The sequence below is a fragment of the Cupressus sempervirens genome, chromosome 7 (assembly GCF_028749045.1).
Source record: "Cupressus sempervirens isolate cs-2001-9-10 chromosome 7, ASM2874904v1, whole genome shotgun sequence".
In the NCBI taxonomy this organism is placed as follows: domain Eukaryota; kingdom Viridiplantae; phylum Streptophyta; class Pinopsida; order Cupressales; family Cupressaceae; genus Cupressus; species Cupressus sempervirens.
Window position 1 is genome coordinate 268,717,854 of NC_143124.1, and position 19,602 is coordinate 268,737,455.

Sequence of the window (19,602 nt, forward strand, 5' to 3'; positions counted from 1 at the left end):
CATTTTTTTGGTATGTTATATTGTTAAGGTCACATATTTTTGGTTTATTATATTACTTACATATTATTTTTGTATGTTTAAGTTGCATATTATAATTATACATCATCCAATTGTACATGATCTTTTAAGTCTTTAGACAAAAGAAAAATTCCCCTGTCTAGTCTATGGTCTGAAAATGAAATCTCATCATTTAAGAAGTTTAGCAAAGCATGTGTTCAATGAGTTTAGGAACTTTCTTTACAATAAAAATAAGTATCAAATTATTAAAAAAATCCTTTTTAATGGGAAAGAAGAGGCAACATCAAGGCCATAAAGAATGACACCTCATCTATGGAAGCTGAAATTTGATCAACTAAATTGCTGAGGTAATGTCTAATTTGTGGTCCAATGTTTGAAATTCATATTTTGATATTGTCTTTTATTCAGTAATGATGTAATTAATACTCGTGAAGGTATCAAGGAATCAATTACCAAATTTCTAGAGGAATAAAAAGTTAGTAGGTTACCATACAACAAGGATCTCTTAATCATGCATTTGTTTGATGCTATGCATATTGGAAAGAATGTAATAGAGACACTATAAAAAATATTGGATCAAAGTCACGATAGAGAAAAACCTGCCAAAATTTTTATTGGCATTCATGAATCCAATCATGCACTAAAATATTTCATTGAATCAAATAGAAATGGAGACTGCATAAATACAAGTGCCCTGGGTTATCAATGGGGCCAAAAGGTGATGTATGAAAAGAAGTCATTAAAATAACAAAATTTCCCATAGGATTTTCTATAGATATAAGCACTCTTGTATCAAAGAAAGGTGATTTTGGGCTTGGGTTGAAAACACATGATTGGCATACCTTCGTCAAGGTAATTTATGTTCTCTATTTACAATATATTTGTAAAATTGCATGTACTACCTATTTTATTATTTTATAAAATATTGAAATGATTATTTTTTAATGATTGTAGTATGTCCTACCTCTATCCCTCCCAGACTAGTTTGACAATAGTATTAAATAGTTTATATATGATCTTGGAAAATAAATGAGGTTAGAAGTGTTATTTCTTAGATTTGTTGCACATATAAATTATATTTATGACTTGCTTTACTTTTATGTAATCTATTATATAATTTTATCTAAATTTTTTTTATATGATCTTGTGTGTTGAATATATTTAAGGTGGTTGTCATCTAAAGAAATTGATAAGAAAGATATAAAATATTGGAAGAGAAAAATTTCATAGCTTATGTGTGAAATTCAAAAGTGACTACCTTCAACTTTTTTCAATGCTCAAGAACACTACCTCATACATCAAGTTGAGGAGACTCAATTGTGTGGACCTAGATAAACTAGGTCAATATGGATGGTTGAGAGGAACTTAAAATTGATGGAGGGTTTGGTTTGACAAATAGTACATCTTGAGAGTTTTATGGTAGCGGGACATATGTTATACCAGACCATGGTATATTAGTGAATTGCTTTCGAACTTTGCAACAAATATCCATGTAGATTACATATGGGATCCCAACCATATTAACACATTCAAAGGGGAGTACCTAATGGGGAAAGGTAGGCTAAGGAGAGTGAGAAGTAATTATAAGCTATTTGTTATAATTAATTAATTCTTATCCATCATCAATATAAGTTGTTTCTAATTGGTCTAGTTATTTTCTTTATAGTGGGTCATTAGTGGGATGAGCTACATTTCTATATTAAAAACAATCTTGATTGGATGATGGAATGGATTCAAAAATCTCAAAAAAATGGTCACTTATTAACATAGGATGGTTTTGCATCATTGGTTGAAGAAGCTCATTGTAATGGAGATCATATTATTACACCAATGGCACTTGATCGAGCATATGGATTAAGAGATAGAAAGCTATGCAAAAGATTATTAATCATGGCCCATAAGTTTAATATCAACTCATAGATCAATGCAAATGATCTTGAAATATTTGAATAATTTTGGAGTAAACACCATATAGCTATGTACTACCATGGCCATAAATTTCACATAAAAATTTAGACAAGATAAAGAAAGTTTTATGATTCAAGGATAAGTGTAATCTTTGTGATCACCAATATTTCGTCTAGAAATAACATACATCCTAAAAAATCTAAAAATTGATCCTTTGGAATTTTGGATGATATACTTGAGTGTGAATTTAATTCATTCAAATTAGTTCTATTTTTTGTCAAATGGTACAAACTAGAGCTGAATCGAAATGATCCTGATAGGACTGATATTGAACAAAATAGAAGATTTATAATAATTAATATAAGGTCATTTGAGCTAGTTGGAGATGAGCCCTATTTTCTTCCAAGCCAATATGAATAAGTGTTTTACTTTTGCATTTCACACAAGCCGAGTCGGTCATTTGTTGTTTGAAATGATCCAATAGGAAGGCTGGCAAAGTATAATGTGATTGAAGAAGAAGATATTGAAGAATAAAAAGGTGAAGTAAATGATGATCATGAACAACTATTATACGATGATGAAGAAGGTGATGATGATGGCTTTGGTGATGCTGATGATGATGGTGATGATTATGATGATGATAATGAAGATAATGATCATGTTGATGAAGATATTGCTGATCAAGCTAATGATGGTCATGATAATGGTGAGGAAGATGATAGTGATGTCGATGAAGATGGTGGTGGTGATGATGATGATCAATGTGACGAGTATGATGATGATGATGATGAAAATGATGATGATGATGATGATGGTGACATGGATGAAGATGATGATTAATGACATGATCAATGAAATGTCCATTGAGGTATGATCAATGTCAAGTTTGATGGGGTCATGATTTATTTATAGAAATTTTTTTGATATGTATATTTTTATAATTGAGTTATTATGTGTTGAAATCTATTATTATGCAATATGTATAATGACATTGTATTGCTACCACGCATAAAGTAGAGGAATGGAATTATTAAATATAGAATGATTTTGATGAATGCATCATGTAATTTTTTTCTTCTACATAATTTTTAGTAAATAGAGAATTGTTAGTAGAAAACTTTTCATTCATTATAATATGGGTGAATTGGATGAGCAGGGTGACTAACTTTTTCTTTTGAAACCATATATCTAGATATAAACATTAAGTACAACATGTCCAAATTTTTTGTAGATATTCAAATTAATTAGACCAATTTTTTGGCTAACTTAAGATAAATGATTTACGCATGCAGGTTATTCAATGTCTATGACCAGGATCTTGCATAGTTACATGGATTAATGAGTATAAGTCAATACACCCTATATATATAATTTTTTTTTTGAATATCTTCTCTTTACCATTAATATCAACATTAGTTCTATTATTTCTCTCATTTTATGGATTATATCTATCACCAAATAGGTATTTTTCAGATCTATCTTCCTCGAGTGAGGAAAATGTGGGAATAGAAGACAAAAGTGAGACATCTAGTAGGTCTAAAATAACAAGATCAACTAGAGCTCAAAAGACTAAAAGAAAATTCAATAAATGAATACAATTTTTTCTTACCGAGGGGGGGGGTCATGTTCTTGTGATAATGAGAGTGAAGGCGATAGGAAGGTTCCCTTAAGGTACACACATCTTCAAAAAAAATAGGTACCCAAGGAAATACCTCGAGTTAACACTAATTCTTTTGTTAATGAAAGGATATATTAGATAGTTCCATCTTCATTACATGGTTTGACATTATTTTCCATGGATGGCATAAAAGTCTATTATAGTAAAGTTGTTGAATTGATCAAGTATGTAGGACCTCATTATGATTACAACAGTTGGATGTGGATTGTGCAATATAAAAAATGCATGCGTAAGTATGCATTGTTACCAAATTATATACAATGCAAAGAAAATGACCAAAGTAAAAGGTGCACTATATATTTTTATGGAAAGCCAAAAGAAATAGGAAATATTTTAGGATTTATAAATGATTCTAAATGTATGTCAACTAATAAGTGGTCAAATTGTATATTTGAGGCACGAGAGGGAAATTGTGTTTTTGTATGTGTAATAAAATCAAGTACAGGGGATGAGCTTCTGATAAATCATGTAGATACAAAAAAATTACCTATCATTGGAATGGTAAGCATAATATTTAAACCAATTGCCTCCAATTAATATTGACTCCAATATACAATCTATTTTTTTTATTAATAATTGTTTTTGTTAAGTCTATTACTTTCATTTCATTGATAATTGCTAAGAATTGCGAATCTTTTTCACAAGGCAACATGGATAGACCACCACCCAAGGGCGGGGATGCACCATCTAACACACCTTCTTCAATGAAGGTAAACCATAATTATTGTAATTTTTAAAAGTATATAGAAATAAATGTTATATTATTAGGTTCTTTTCTTTATGGATTTAGAGTTATTTTGATGGAATTTTACTAATATTGATGTCACGACTTGACACTTATTGATAGGGAAAATCAATTGCAATGTGAAACACAGGCTTCATTTCTAGATGGCATTCCCCTTAGTGTTAACCCCATGTTCATGGCCTAGAAACTCAGACAGAGATATAGTGATGAAATTTTTGACATTATCATCGAGAGTAACACAAGCATGAAGACAAGGGCACTAAAAGAAGAATTGGTCCATAGAGTCAAATATTTGGAGGTTAGTAGTAATTAATCTCAAGAAATAATAGAAGTTCAATAGACATTCATATTTTATAGTATCTTATGGGTCATGATCTAAAATATTATGTATTCTTCTACAACAATTTGTAACACGATGTGGTGAACATGTTGAGGGTTGTAGCACACAACTTTCATGTAAGTAACACTTTCTCTTTGTACAAAATTACTAAAAATTATAGTATTATTACATTGCTGAGTTTATTTAAGGTAGATTAAATTATGACTAAGTGCTATTCCATACTTGGGTCTCTGTTTGAACTAGTTTAGGTTGTGCTTGACTATGAAAGGTGAGAGTATTATGATCTCTGAGTTCAACTAAAAACTTATTTAATATTAACATATCCATGTAATAGCAAGATTACACTAGTTAAATCAATGGTAATCTACTAAATTAGACATACGGTTTCTAGACATTGTAATATTCCTTGCACATTCTAGTTCCTCAACAAAGTCTAGTATTTAATTAGACATTCATGGATGTTGATTCATGGTATGTTTGATTTCTTAAAATATGGCAACACAAGATTCACATGGGATAAAAAGAGGATTAAAGCATCACTGTCTGAATCCTCCTTTTTTGAAAGAATATAATTATCTTAATTTAGAATTCACTGATTGAAAACTCCCACTATTTTAAAAAGGATCTCAAACTAGTGAAATTCCTACCATATCACATATTATCTTCTTTCAACTGTCATTAGAATATTCTTCAAAATTCACAAGAATAATGTACACATATTAACCAATTCTAGATACATCTAGATTTTTGTTACAAGAACAATCAATGCATCTTTTTTCTAAAAAATAACACTTAACCTATTCTATTAATTTTAATAAAATAATTTATTTAGAGTTAAAATTAATAGATTCAACCAAGTGACCTAAATTTGAATTCCTTAGAATTTGAATATATCTAATATGCTTTCAAGAATATTGTAAGTGACCATAACTAAAGAAATAGAGTTTTAACATGTATCATAAAAGTGTGTAATTCTAATATAGTAGTAATATTAGAGGTATAAGATGTCTCACAAAATTTTAAATTTCTAATATAAAAGTAACATTAGACGTAGGTACCAACAATATATTAAGAGCAAAAAAAGTTATATAATGCACTAATGTGTTTCAAAAGTTAGGTATGGTCCACCTCACAATAGGTGTATCATAGTCATGCTGTAGGCCATGCTTAGGAATAATATATTAAAACTAAGGACTATTTTTCCCACTATGAGGTGCATTTAATCTTGTCAACCCAGGGACGTATACTTGAAATGGTTAGCACAGCATGTGCACTGGGTATCTTAATGAGTCACTAAGCTTATGCTGCATGAAAGTAAAATGCAAGGAAAATAACCTACACTATTGTTGTAGGAAATGAACACACTTGACTAAAACAAATACTAGAAATGAAATGAAAAGTTAACATCTATTCCAACTCAGTTCATCTACCATAACTATTCTTATAGATGTTGCAGGAATATTCATGAAGTATGATGCTACAGGAAGGAATTTACAACTTCTACTTGCAAAACTAGAAATGCTTGGAAATAAAGCTATACTAACCTAATCTAATCCAAATCCCAAGTGGCCCCCCTTGGTTGGTTTCTTCTAATCTACTAACACAAGATAGAAGCCAAAAACTATTTCATTACATTTCAAAAATTCATTACATGGGAAAAATACATAGAAACTATAAAAACACAACTGTGAAACTTAATGGTTCTTTCTTCTTCTTACTTCCTACTAACTTCCAAACTTACACACAACTAGTCCAATATCTATATATAGGAAATTCACACTTATTCCAAAAATAGAAAAACTAACTATCTAACTACAAATCCATAGGCAAGAAAGAAGGAAGAGTAATAGCTCAAGGCATGAAGAATAAAGTTTAAACAACAATCGCTTGACATAAATGTAGAGAATATAGTAAGTCTTCAGAATTCCTCCATTCTCATAGTCGTGTCCTTTGGTACCAATATGATTCTTCTCCACGATGACTTAAACTTCAATGTTCTTTCTCCTTTTCAATGCTATTAACTATATTCAATGTTCATCTTTGAATTTTCCCAATCATCTTCAGCTTCATCACTAACAGGTTAGTTATTATGTAGAGACATGTTTGCAAATAATCATTTATCAAATTAAATTAAAATATAAGAACACACATTCTACTAATTATATGAAATACTGCATAATGTATATAATATTAGCAAAAGATTTCATAGTACCTAACCATAGGTTTATCATAGGTTTCGATAAACATAGGTCCACAAATGTTTTGATGAAAATAAAATAGAGTAACAACAAAGTGTTTAAAACTATCATGAAATAAAGGCAATATTTTCCCTCACCATCTACCCCCTACTAAACTAATGCTTGCCCTCAAGCATTGAACTTTCTTGTTAATGACTCGAAGTCTCCAATCTTAGTCCTTCCTTTCCTGCTTCTCTTGAAGGTATAGTAAAATCCTCTTGTTCTTTCCCACACTTACCTTATGTGATCTTCCTATAGCTTGTCAAGACTATCAGCATTAATATCATTTAATGCCTATAGGAGCATTGGAGGCTACATGGTTAATGGAAACCACAGTTCTTGTCTAGCCTACTTCCCTAACTCTACATACTTTGGAACCCTGCGAAGTGCTACCTCCAAGTTGATGGGACTATGTGGTTCTAACCTTTTAAGTGACTCAGGAAGTCTAGCCCATCTACTTCTAACACTAGCCATGACTCTCTAGAAGGAAAAATAGGGTAAGTTCTCATAATTAGCATATGCTTTGATTCTTGCAGCAAAGATTCTATTACTTACTTGTAGATTCTTCTTTCCATAAGTTAATGTGAACCAATCCCTGAGAACTTCATCTGGCTTGCTACTCTCAATTCTTAAAGGCAAGGGCTCTATCGTTTCCTCATCCCTATAATTTTTTAGTTGACTTTCATAGTTTTCTTAATTAGACATCTAGGACATCAGGGCCCTTAAATGTATATCTCCTATATAGAGCAAGGGATTCCATTAGGTCTCTGAAGGGATAAAAAAATTATGAACATATAATTCATAAAGAAAATTTTTCTACGAGGATGGTAGACTCTGATATAATCCATAAAATTCTTTGGTTGATTTGAACTCTAAATTAATATCCTTAAGAGTTAACATTAGTTGAAACAAAAGAAATTATTCTTTTAAACATAAAGCATAAACTCTTGGCAGTGGTCTACAAGCATGTGCCTGATCAGTCAACTTGAGGGCATGATCCATCCGTTTCTTTTGACTTGCTTATTGTTCCTTTAAATCTACAATTTCTTCACCTTGAGATGCTATGACTTTATTCATCTTTTTCCTCTCTTCTTTTGATAAAGCCTCAGCAAACATATGCTATCAAAACAACTGAAAAAAGAGTTTCTGCAGTGTAATAGAACCATTGTCTTCTTTATGATTTATTTTCCTCTTCCTCTATTCCTTCCATAAATGTTGTACAAAACTAGTAATCCATGTTGATTTATGGGGAACTAGGGTAGTGTTTAGATCAATTTATTCAAAAACTATTTCATCTCTACAACTCGAAGTACCTGGCTAGTCTATTGGGGTATCATTTGGATTTTCTTTGATTTCATCCCTACATTCCTCATTAAAACTTTCAGGAATGTTTGTAATTTCAGGATGGGGAGGAGAGTGATCAGAAATAATTTGTATAGGGGATTCCTTAGTATATGTTTTGTGCAAAGTAGAATCTTTAGAAACTGGCCCTCTCATTCTAGGGCTTCTCCTTACATGGATTTCTTCTTGTATCATAGCCTTTTGCCTACCTTTCCCTTTGGGTGTCTCTGTTGCAGGAGTAGTTGCTGCAAGACTTTTCTTAGTTCTCTTTTGTCTCATAACTATAGGGTTTGGCTCTTCCTTCTCCTAAATAGATATTTATTCTTGCAATTTTCATTTCCTCTTTGCTCTACTAGAATTAGGTTTTTGGGTTTCTTGATTAGGTAAAGGTACAGTCTCTTGAACAGGAATAGTTTCTTGCACATTTTTTGGGGTATTTTTGACTTTAGCCTCTTCGGTATTTTGTTCAGCAGGCTCATTGGTGTGGACTACATTTTCCTCACGAGGTTGTTCCCTAGGGGCAACTTGGGATTGCAAAGTTTTGTCTTGCACAAATTCATCCCATCTCATGGAAGACACATCCCTAAGCAACCTTTCTATCATTAATTTAATTAGGGCATGATGGGTAACGAAATTATTTTTTCCTTTTTGAGTTTCTTCCACACTAATACAGAGCATATTGTACAAGAAATTTAGAATGTTTACTTAAAAATTATGCCTTATACAACTAAGTAATTTGAAAAGATGTGCATGTAAGTATGAGAATTGCCCTTTGCATATAAGGTACCTGATAATGTGCACGGTTGATTCATTGTATGGTGACGATAATGACATTCTTTTGCAACCTTGCTTTGTAATGTCCATTTAAGGATTAGTCAATCTAGTAAATTAAACTTTTGTTGACCTCACATCATGTGTGCTTAGATAATGTTCTCCAATTTGTAGGTAACCCAGTCACTTCAGCAATGCATTCCTCTATTGCAATCACCATTAAACCCCAAATAGAAGCTTCACCTTCATCAAATGTCCTTGTGAATTCTATGGCTACCTCCTCATCAAATACAATCAAACTCAGAAAATACCGTAACCATCTGCATGTATTAAACCCTCTTATAGCCTCTACATCTAAGAGAAACATGATGTGTTCCGCTAGTTCTCTCCTCTGGAACTCTCCACCCATTTTTCTTAACACTTTCTCTATCTGCTTTGTTTTCCCCCTTATGAATTCAAGCTGCTTTGTGAAACCTAGATTCAACTCATATTTCTTTGTTTTAACAGATAATTAATGTCACAATTAATTGTTATGCATAGTAATATGGCTTTAATGTAGGTAAATCATAAATATGTGAGAGAATTGTCTAAAAATGGGGTTCAGATCACATAAAATTTAAACACAAGTCACATTATAGCTTGACAATAAAATTATTCAAAAAAATAAGGGGCACAACACCTCACTTGTGTACTTATGGAAATTAAATTCCATCAATGAAGGAAATACAAAGATTTGGAAAAATCTTTATAGATAATTAGAAATGCCATTAGATATTAGTGACATTCCTTTCCCCTTACTAAATTTGGGCAAGTGTCCACACTAGTCAAACCTAGTATAGGTAAGGGACTGTCATAAAACTGCCATCATATACAAAATGCAGTATTAAATATATTTAATGAAATCTATGTACTATAAGTGAAAAATAATTTTAAAATGTTATACCTATCAACTGATCATCACTCATACCTAAAAAGGTGGTGGACGTTGCATCAGTAGTGATAGCATCCATCAACAATTTCTGGTGTTTATTGAAAACTTGAGAAATTGATGATGTAGAAAGTGGGTCAATGGAAGGTAAAGGAATGAGATGAGGTGGATGGGTGGAAGGTAAAGAGATGAGATGGAATTAGAAAGTGAATGAGAAAGTGAACTTTATGTAGACATAAAGTTTAATTATGAACATGCACAAAGGAATAAATGTTGAAGAGTGCAGTCAGAAGGTTAACACGTTTGGCTATAGGACGAGTTACTTGATTTTGATTTGAATTTGGCCACTAAATTTGCTGCAGGAAGTCCTCTTTTGTTTGGGGTTGTTTATACAATTTCAATCTATGACCATTGACTAATAGTTTGAAAGGTACTGGATCAATGGTTGCTAATTGGATAGCTCCATTATCAAAGATATGAGTAACTTCGTATGGTCCTAGCCATCTTGTTTGCAGCTTTCTTGGAAAAGTTTTAAATCTGGAATCATATAGTTATGCTTAGTCACCAATTTGAAATTGTTCACTGATAATATGAGAGTTATGCCATTGTTTTCTTTGTCTTTGTATAATTTTAGTGCACTCCAAAGTAGCTTTGTGCATCTCATCCAAAGAGTTGAGATGTAGAAGACATTCCCTCTATGCTACAGGAAGTTCAATATCCAATGCCAATGCTGTCCTTAGAGTTTTATGTTCAAATTCAATTGGAAGCATTACTACTTTATCATATAAGAGCTCAAATGGTGTGAATCCCATAGTAGTCTTCCAGGTTGTTCTGTAGGCCCAAACAACTTCTTGTAATCTACTGGTCCAATCCCTATGGTGCAAGTTGACTATTTTTGTTATGATATTCTCTAGCTTATGGTTTGTTACCTCTGCTTGTCCATTAGCTTGAGGGTGATAAGAACTAGATTTTTGGTGTCTAATGTTATACTATTTCATCAACACTGTGATTAGATTAGAGGTAAATTGTGAACCTTGGTCAATGACTATCTCTTTGGGTACACCATAGCAGGTAAAAATCTCTTCATATAGAAATTCAGTAACTTTTTCATCATGAGCATGCTTCATAGCCTTAACTTCAACCCATTTTTCTAGGTAATTAGTGCACACAAGAATATAGGATTTCTCATTGGATGGAGGATCAATTGGTCTAATGAAGTCCATGCCCCATTTGTCAAATGGTGTTAACACCATTTGTGGGTTAAGAGGCATTTCATTTGTTCTTGTTGGTCGGCACATCCTTTGACACTTATCACACTTTCATGTATAGTTGACTACATCCTTCTAAAGAGTAGGCCAATAGTAAACCAATTGTCAAGATTTTGAAAGCTATTCTTTTTGCTGCAAAATGTCCTCCACATGGTTCATTATGTAAAGCATGTAGAATGTCATATATTTCATCTTCTCTCACACATCTTCTAATGATTTGATCAGGTCCAGTGTAAAACAAGAGATTATCTATCTAGGAGAAATGGAAACTTTTCTCTACAAGTAGCTTCCTTTCCTTGTAAGAAAAATGTGCTGGCATTTTATTGGCTGCAATGTAGTTAGCAATGTCTGCATAACATGGAGCTTGAACAGCAATATGAAATAAATACTCATCTAGAAGTGCATCATCTACCAATGTAGTGTCAGTACCATCATGATGGATGCTTGATAAATAATTAGCTACAACATTAGCTTTTCCAGGACTATCAACAATAGTTATATCAAGTTCTTGCAACGACAGTAACCATCCTACTAATCTGCCTGTTATAGCAGGCATATTCATGAGATATTTAATTGTTGCATGATTAGTATGAAAAAATATGAAATATCTAGTTATGTAATGCCAAAAAAATTTCAAGGCATAAACTACTACTAGTAATTCTTTTTTAGTCATAGTGTAGTTTAGCTCTAGTCCATGAAGGCTCTTGCTAATATAATATATTGCATTTTGAAGATTTTTGGATTTTTGTGCTAGAACTACACCTATAGCATAGTCAAAGGCATCTATATATATATATGAAAAGGTGAATTCCAATCATGGCCTTGTAAGACTGAGGCTATAGTCAAAATTTTCTTAAGCTGTAGGAAGGCTTCATCACATTCAGATGTCCAACTAAATTCAACTTCTTTTGTGAGTAACTTATACAAGGGACTAGCTATTTTGCTAAAATATTTTATGAAACGTCTATAATATCTAGCATGACCTAGAAAAGATCTTATATCTTTTAATTTTGTAGGTATGGGCAATGTTTGAATTACCTCTATCTTAGCTGGATCCACTTGTATTCTTGCAGCTGATATGAAATGACCAAGTACCACACCTTCCTGCATGAGCATGAAACACTTTTCACTATTAAGTGCCAAATTATGTTCTTGATATCTTACCAAACCCTTTTCAAGATTCACCATTGCTTCATCAAAAGTGACTCCAAACGTTTTGAAGTCATCCATGTATATTTCCATACAATCATGTGATATATCAGCAAAGATGCTAATAACAACTCATTGGAACATTGCAAGAGCATTCCATAGACCAAATGGTAAAATAGAGTATGCAAAAGTACCCCATGGTCATGTAAATGTGGTTTTTTCTTGATGTTCAAGAGCAATACTGATTTGATTATAACCACTATACCCATCTAGAAAAGAGAAATACTTCTTTCTAGCTAGAGTGTCTAGAACTTGGTCTACAAATGGTAAAGGAAAATGATCCTTCTTGGTAGCTTTGTTCAACTCTCTGTAATCTACACAAATTCTCCATTTTCCTCCCTTTTTAGGAACTATGACCAAGGGTGACACCCATCTACTATGAAATATAGGATAAATAAAACCAACATCAAGCAATTTTTGCAATTTAGTCTTAACTATTTCTCTAAGGCTTGGATTTATCCTTCGCTAAGGTTGACTGAGTGGTAAACATCCTTCATTGATGTACATCCTATGGGTGCATAGTTTAGGACTCAACCCTTTCATATCACTATAGTCCCATGCAAAGGCCTTTTCATGCCTTTGAAGCAACTCTTTTAACTTTTCAATCTGTGTGGGTGTTAATTTGGGATTAACATGGAGATTATGACCTTTAGTTAGTTCAACAGTAGGAGTGGACTCTATCATAGTAGCTTCAAAGATTGGACTTGTGTCTAATTCACATGCTAAGAGTTGATAAAGAATATAAGGTTCTTGGAGAAAAGTACAATTCTTATAACATTCTTCATACGCAATTAATTCCAACATAGAACTTTCAGATACATCTTTTTTTACCACACAATTGTTAGTGAGGATACTTTGAAGTACTGAATCTTCCTCGTGTAGTTTTAGAAAATATTGTCTATACAACATCATGAGCTATACTATAGAATTTAACTCTTCTTCAACAACCCCTAAATCTAGCCAAATAGATGTGCTCAAATATGGTAATGTTTGTGCTAGGGGATATAAATCAAATTTCTTTGTTGCTTGGCCATTTGATATGGTCATTTTTCCTTATCTACAACTTATATTTGCATCAGTTGTGGCTAACCATGGTCAACCTAGGATGATAGGGTAACCAGATAGATTAACTTTGGGGGATAAAATCATGAAGTCTATAGGATACTCTAGAGAATCTAAGGTTACAACTATGTTTTCTATCATCCATTTAGAGGTGACCATAGAACTATCTACAAGTTGTAGAATTGTTGGTGTAGCCCTTAACCCTTCTATTTTTAGCTTCTTCATAGTGTCTTTGGTCATGACATTTATAGCAACTCCAAGACCTATGAAGACATTTATAACACACTGACCATTTATACTAACATTCACTACTAGACTTCCTGGATTATAATATTTTGGTGTGATCAATTTCCCTAACATGATGTCAAGCCAATTTTCCCACAACATGGACTATGGTGGGGTCCTTTTTCTTCCTTCCAAGCTTCTTCGAGAAAGCATCTCTAATGGATTTTCCATAAATTGGAACATCTTTAATGGCTTGAAATAGGGGTATTTGGACATGCATGTTCTTCAAGTGATCAACAATATCAAAAGTTTGTTCCTCTATTTGTACAGGTTTCTTTTGTATAAGATTTTCTAGAAAAGGAGGTTCTACTGCTCATTGAGCTTGGGTTGACATGGTAACATTGGCTGGGTCAATTGTTTCAGCAACTAAGGGTTCTAATTCTACAAGAGAGTGTGGTACTTCAATAATAAGAGGTGGTTTAGGCCCTAGTAAAGTTATACCTAACCTTAGATGTATATCAGCAACATTCAGTGTATAAGCAAGATATTGCTAAGCATCAACACTATACATGGGCTACTATGGCTATTGGCTATTTGGGTTTGGTTGAGGTTGTACAAGTAATTGCATGTACTTTTGAGGTCTAAGATTTTCAGGTGGTGTCATTAGAGTAGGTTGTTGAACTAGAGGTGGTAATTGTAGAGTATTAGTATTTTGGTTAGGTCACTATTGAGATCCCTTCCACTAGTTCATAGGTTTCTAATTCTCTTGGGGTGGTTTCCATTAGTTTTATTGGTTTTTCCATTGTTTAATCTATTGGTTATGCCAAGGTGGTTGAAATTTTGAGGCCATTGGGATTTTTGTAGGTTTTTTTTCCCAACATTGTTCCAATTAGGTTGATATTGTGGAGGACCTTGGGGATTATGGTTTTGTCATTGATTACCATATGAATTTGAATTTTGCAAAGGGTCCTGAGGCATATCTTGATGTTGGGCCCATGGTCAGCATTGAGAAACAAAAAATAATTTCTCATCATCTCCATCTATCTTGAGGTATTCAGTTGGAAGATGTTGGTTCTCCATGCTTGCAACTAGTTTACATTGGCAATCCTTCTTCTACTTCTGGCAATGAGGGTAGTGTTTAGCTAGTTGTAATTCAACTTCTACATGCCTCTTCTTTGTAATCATTATGTCAAGATGTGTAGGAACATCATTGATGATGTCTTTCTTGAAATCTAATAATAGGTTAGATATCTCAAGCTTTGAAATACCTTGGCTAATTCCTTTAGTGACTATGGAACGAGGTCCTCGACCTTTCTTCATTTTTGACCTTGAATAGTTCTAATAGATGTTCTTGAGGTCATCCTAAGAAGCTTGATACACATCACCATTTTCCAAGTCCAATGCTTCTATATAGTCATCATTCACGCCTCTCAGAAAGACTAGCTTTTGTGAACCTTTGGACAACGTATGCTGAGGGTTCTTCTATATTGTATATAAGAAACATGAAATATAGTCTTCCAATGTTTCTTCCTCCTTCTGTGATATCCTAAAGACATCATCCCCTCTTAAACTAGATGCTTTGCAATATTATTTATGCTTATCTAGAAATAGAGTTTACATTTCATCCCAAGTTCCTACCTCATTAGCTCCTAAGCTCATGAACCATCATAGAGCAAACTCTTTCAATGCTGCTGGAAATAATTTGAGCTTGTGGGCATCAATGTTCTAGTCAAAACTTTAAAAAATTATATCAAACTCAAACAAGAAAGTATCAGGGTCTTTAGTTGCAAGGCCATAGAACTTTGGAAGTTCAGTGGGAGGTATGTTCATAAGATTAGCATTGGTTACAAGACTTGGAAGAGGGAATGGAAAAGTAGGTTGTACCATTACTAGAGGTATTATATTTTGAGGTTGCTACTAAGAAAGGACATTGGGTACTAGGATACTAACAACTGGTGGATTCAAGGCAGTATCATCAAGAAAACTGGCCAAAATTTTAGGAAAAGGTCGAATACCATTTGTATCTAAAAGTTGTGCTCTGGAGGATGATTTCACATGAAAAATACGATTTGTGTCTTCAAAAGTTAAGTCAACTTCTTCTTTCACATTAATAGACTCTTTTGGAAGAAATCTACCATATTCATCTCGTCATCTGCCTCTTTAATGCATGCAGTTGAATTCTTCACACTAGTGTAGAAAGTTTAAAAACTAAAAAAACTTGTCTAAAAAATATGACCCAAAAATGCTCCTATCTTGACACAATCCCCGTCAATGGCACCAAAAATGGTTTGCTTCATAATAGGTGTATCATATTCATGCTCTATGCCATGCTTAGGAATAATATATTCAAATTAAGGACTATTTTTCCACTATGAGCTGCATTTGATCTTGTCAACCTAGGGACATATACTTGAAATGGCTGGCACAGTATTTGCACTAGGTACCTTAATGAGTCACTAAGCTTATCCTACAGGAAAGTAAAATGAAAGGAAAAGAACATACACTATTGCTATAGGAAATGAACACACGTGACTAAAAAAATGCTAGAAATGAAATGAAAAGTTAACATCTATTCCAACTCAGTTCATCTACTATAATTGTTCTTATAGATGTTGCTCGAAAATTCATGAAGTATGATGCTACAGGAAGGAATTTACAACTTCTACTTGCAAAACTAGAAATGCTTGGAAATAAAGCTATACTAACCTAATCTAATCCACCTCCCTAGTGGGCCCCCTTGGTTCGCTTCTTCTAATCTACTAACACAAGATAGAAGCCAAAAACTATTTCATTATGTTTCAGAAATTCATTACATGGGAACAATACATAGAAACTGTAAAAACACAACTATAAAAGTTAACAGTTCATTCTTCTTCTTACTTCCTACTAACTTCTAGACTTACACACAACTGGTCTAATCCCTATATATAGGAAATTGATACTTATTCCAAAAATAGAAAAAAAAACTAACTAATTACAAATCCACAAGTGAGAAAGAAGGAAGGTAATAGCTCAAGGAAAGAAGAATAAAGTCTAAACAAAAACCGTTGACATAAATGCAAAAAATATAGCAAGTCTTTAGAATTGCTCCATTCTCACAATCGTGTCCTTTGGTACTGGTATGATTCTTTTTTACTATGACTTAAACTTCAACATTCTTTCTCCTCTTGAATGCTATTAACTGTATTCGACGTTTAGCTTTGAATTCACCTATTCATCTTCAACTTCATCGCTAACAAGTTAGTTATTATGTAGAGACATTTTTGAAAATAATCATTTATCAAATTAAATTCAAATATAAGAACACACATTCTGCTAATTATATGAAATACTACATAATATTTATAATACTAACAAAAGATGGCATAGTATCTACCCATAGGTTTACCATAGGTTTCGGTAAACATAGGTCTACAAATGTTTTGATGAAAATAAAATAGAGTATCAACAAAGTGTTTAGAACTATCATGAAATAAAGGTAATATTTGGCCTCATCAAGCTACACAAGCAAGGTCGATTATGTCTGTTTACATCAGTAGGTGGACCATTTTAACTGTAGTGGAAAACTAATTGATCCATTTTACCTAACCTATTCCTTATGCTTTTGTTCATAATATTATGACTATTATGGGTATATTTTTTTTATTTTTTAGCCCATATTACTTAGTGTTGCAATAGGACATCTAATGTTGAAAGTGAAATTGGTGCAACATTGTTTATTTTCTTCAACATTATAACACTTAATTTTTATTTTCAGATGCTTCTAGATAGTATCTCATTTGATCTGTGTCCATTACAAATGTATTTGCTCACAATAATGTATTCTTCAGCTCATGATGAAGTGCAGATGCCTCCGTTGATCATCACTCTAATATTTTCAATTGCATTAATGGCAACAAGGGGCATGCAAACATCCTTGACTATGCCAAGTAATGTAAACCTTGTATTGGTTTTGACATATGAGTGCAAATGTACTTAAGTAATTTACTTAGTTCATGCCAAGCAAGTAATATATGCCAACCATAGGTAGTCAGATAGTATATCCCAAGTGAGAGATATAATAAGTGTTGAGTAAGTAGTAAGTGTTAAGTGACTCAAGTGCTCAACAGATAGTAAGTTCGAAGTTATTCAAATGCTAAGTTATCAATGGATGTCATGTTATTTAGAGGCTAAGTTACATAATTGAAATTATAGTTGGTGTCGAGCACTAAGGACTTTAAGTGCTGAGTAATACAGTTTTGACATAGTTATATGTAATGGCACAAATTACTATGTAAACCATTTTAGAGTCAACTTGAGGATTGTTTTACAGTCCCAAATGATAAGGAGGAAACTTTATTATGAATATCTATGTATTTCATGTAGCCAATTAGAAAAATGGAAGGATTAAGTGACAATATGGATGAATCACAATCGTTGATTCATACATAACCCTAACTCACCTAGGTCTTCTTAAGGAGGAAAAACCCTAAACTTTTTGTGTGTGGAAAGAGAAAGAGAGAAGTTTACATGTGTAGAAAGGGTATCCATGGTGACTAAGTTATTGTGAATTGAGATACATTGCAGAATCAATTGGAGGATAATAGAGTAAAGGATTTAGAAGAAAACTAAGATACATCTAATCAGTGAGGATCAAGTACACATCATGAAAGAGGTGATCTATCAGCTAGCAACAGAGTACTAATTGAAGGATTATTGTAGAGACATTCTAATAGGTGAATTACTTAAATTTCTTAACATAGTAGTCCTAACAAGCTGTTGTAAATCCTTTAATAGGGTACTAACTTCATTTTAAGTTAAAGTCCTTTTTGTAGGCACACTTCTAATAGTTTATTGAAATTCTTTTATAGGGTAAGATGTAACAATCTTGTAATCCTTTAATAGGGTAGACCTTTCATAGGATAGATCATGTTTCATGATCAAACATTGTAACCTTCATTGGTTACACTTTATTACTACAATAGTGGAGATTTGTAGGTGTCATCCCCACCCTAGTTTTACCTTCTCCTTGGAGGGTTTTTGGATAACCAAATATCTTGTGTCATACATGTATTGAATATTTATTTACTTTCACACTATGGATGCATGTGCTCAATTAAGTATTTTAGCTCACATACATAGATTGTGAGATATATGTGTGGTGAATGATTTTAAAGTTGATGTTTTAAGTATTGATTCACCCCAAAACACCCCACCACCCCCCCCCCCCCTCCCTCAGATTTTACTTTCCCTATTATATTTCCAACAATTGGTATCAGGGCTTAGTTCTCTGGAAAGTAAAGCTTTATGATTTTGAGGAAAGATTTTGAAGATGGAAGCCTACAAGTTGGGAAAGACTATTGAGAACCATAAGTTTGAAATACAACTTGGCCTACATTAGTTGAATGAAGCAAGGGATGAGTTAAAGTGATCATTGAAAAGAAGGAAAGAAATAGCTATTGAAGAAAATGAGAGACATTACCAAGAGATTGACACTAATGAATTATTTGTAGATGGAAACACAAGTGAGTTTGATGCAATAGTTCCCGATCTAGTGGAAAAGAATGGAGCCCTAACAAACAATATTAGAAATATGAAGATAGAAAAATAAGTCCAATAATTATTTCAATGTGAGGTGACCAAGTAGAAAAAGAATGTTGAAGAGGAAAAAGGAATTATTGAAGATGACAAAAGGATACTGACTAATAGACTAGAGGAGAAAACATCAAAGGTGAACACGATTGCTCACATGCAATTGGAAACATTGAATCAAATGATGATTGTAAATCATGAATTGAATGGAAAATATATTAAGATCACAACATTGAAGTTCCCAAATGAAAAATTGAGAAATGATATGACAAGAGAAAAAGAGTTTGTTGAATGCTTCAAT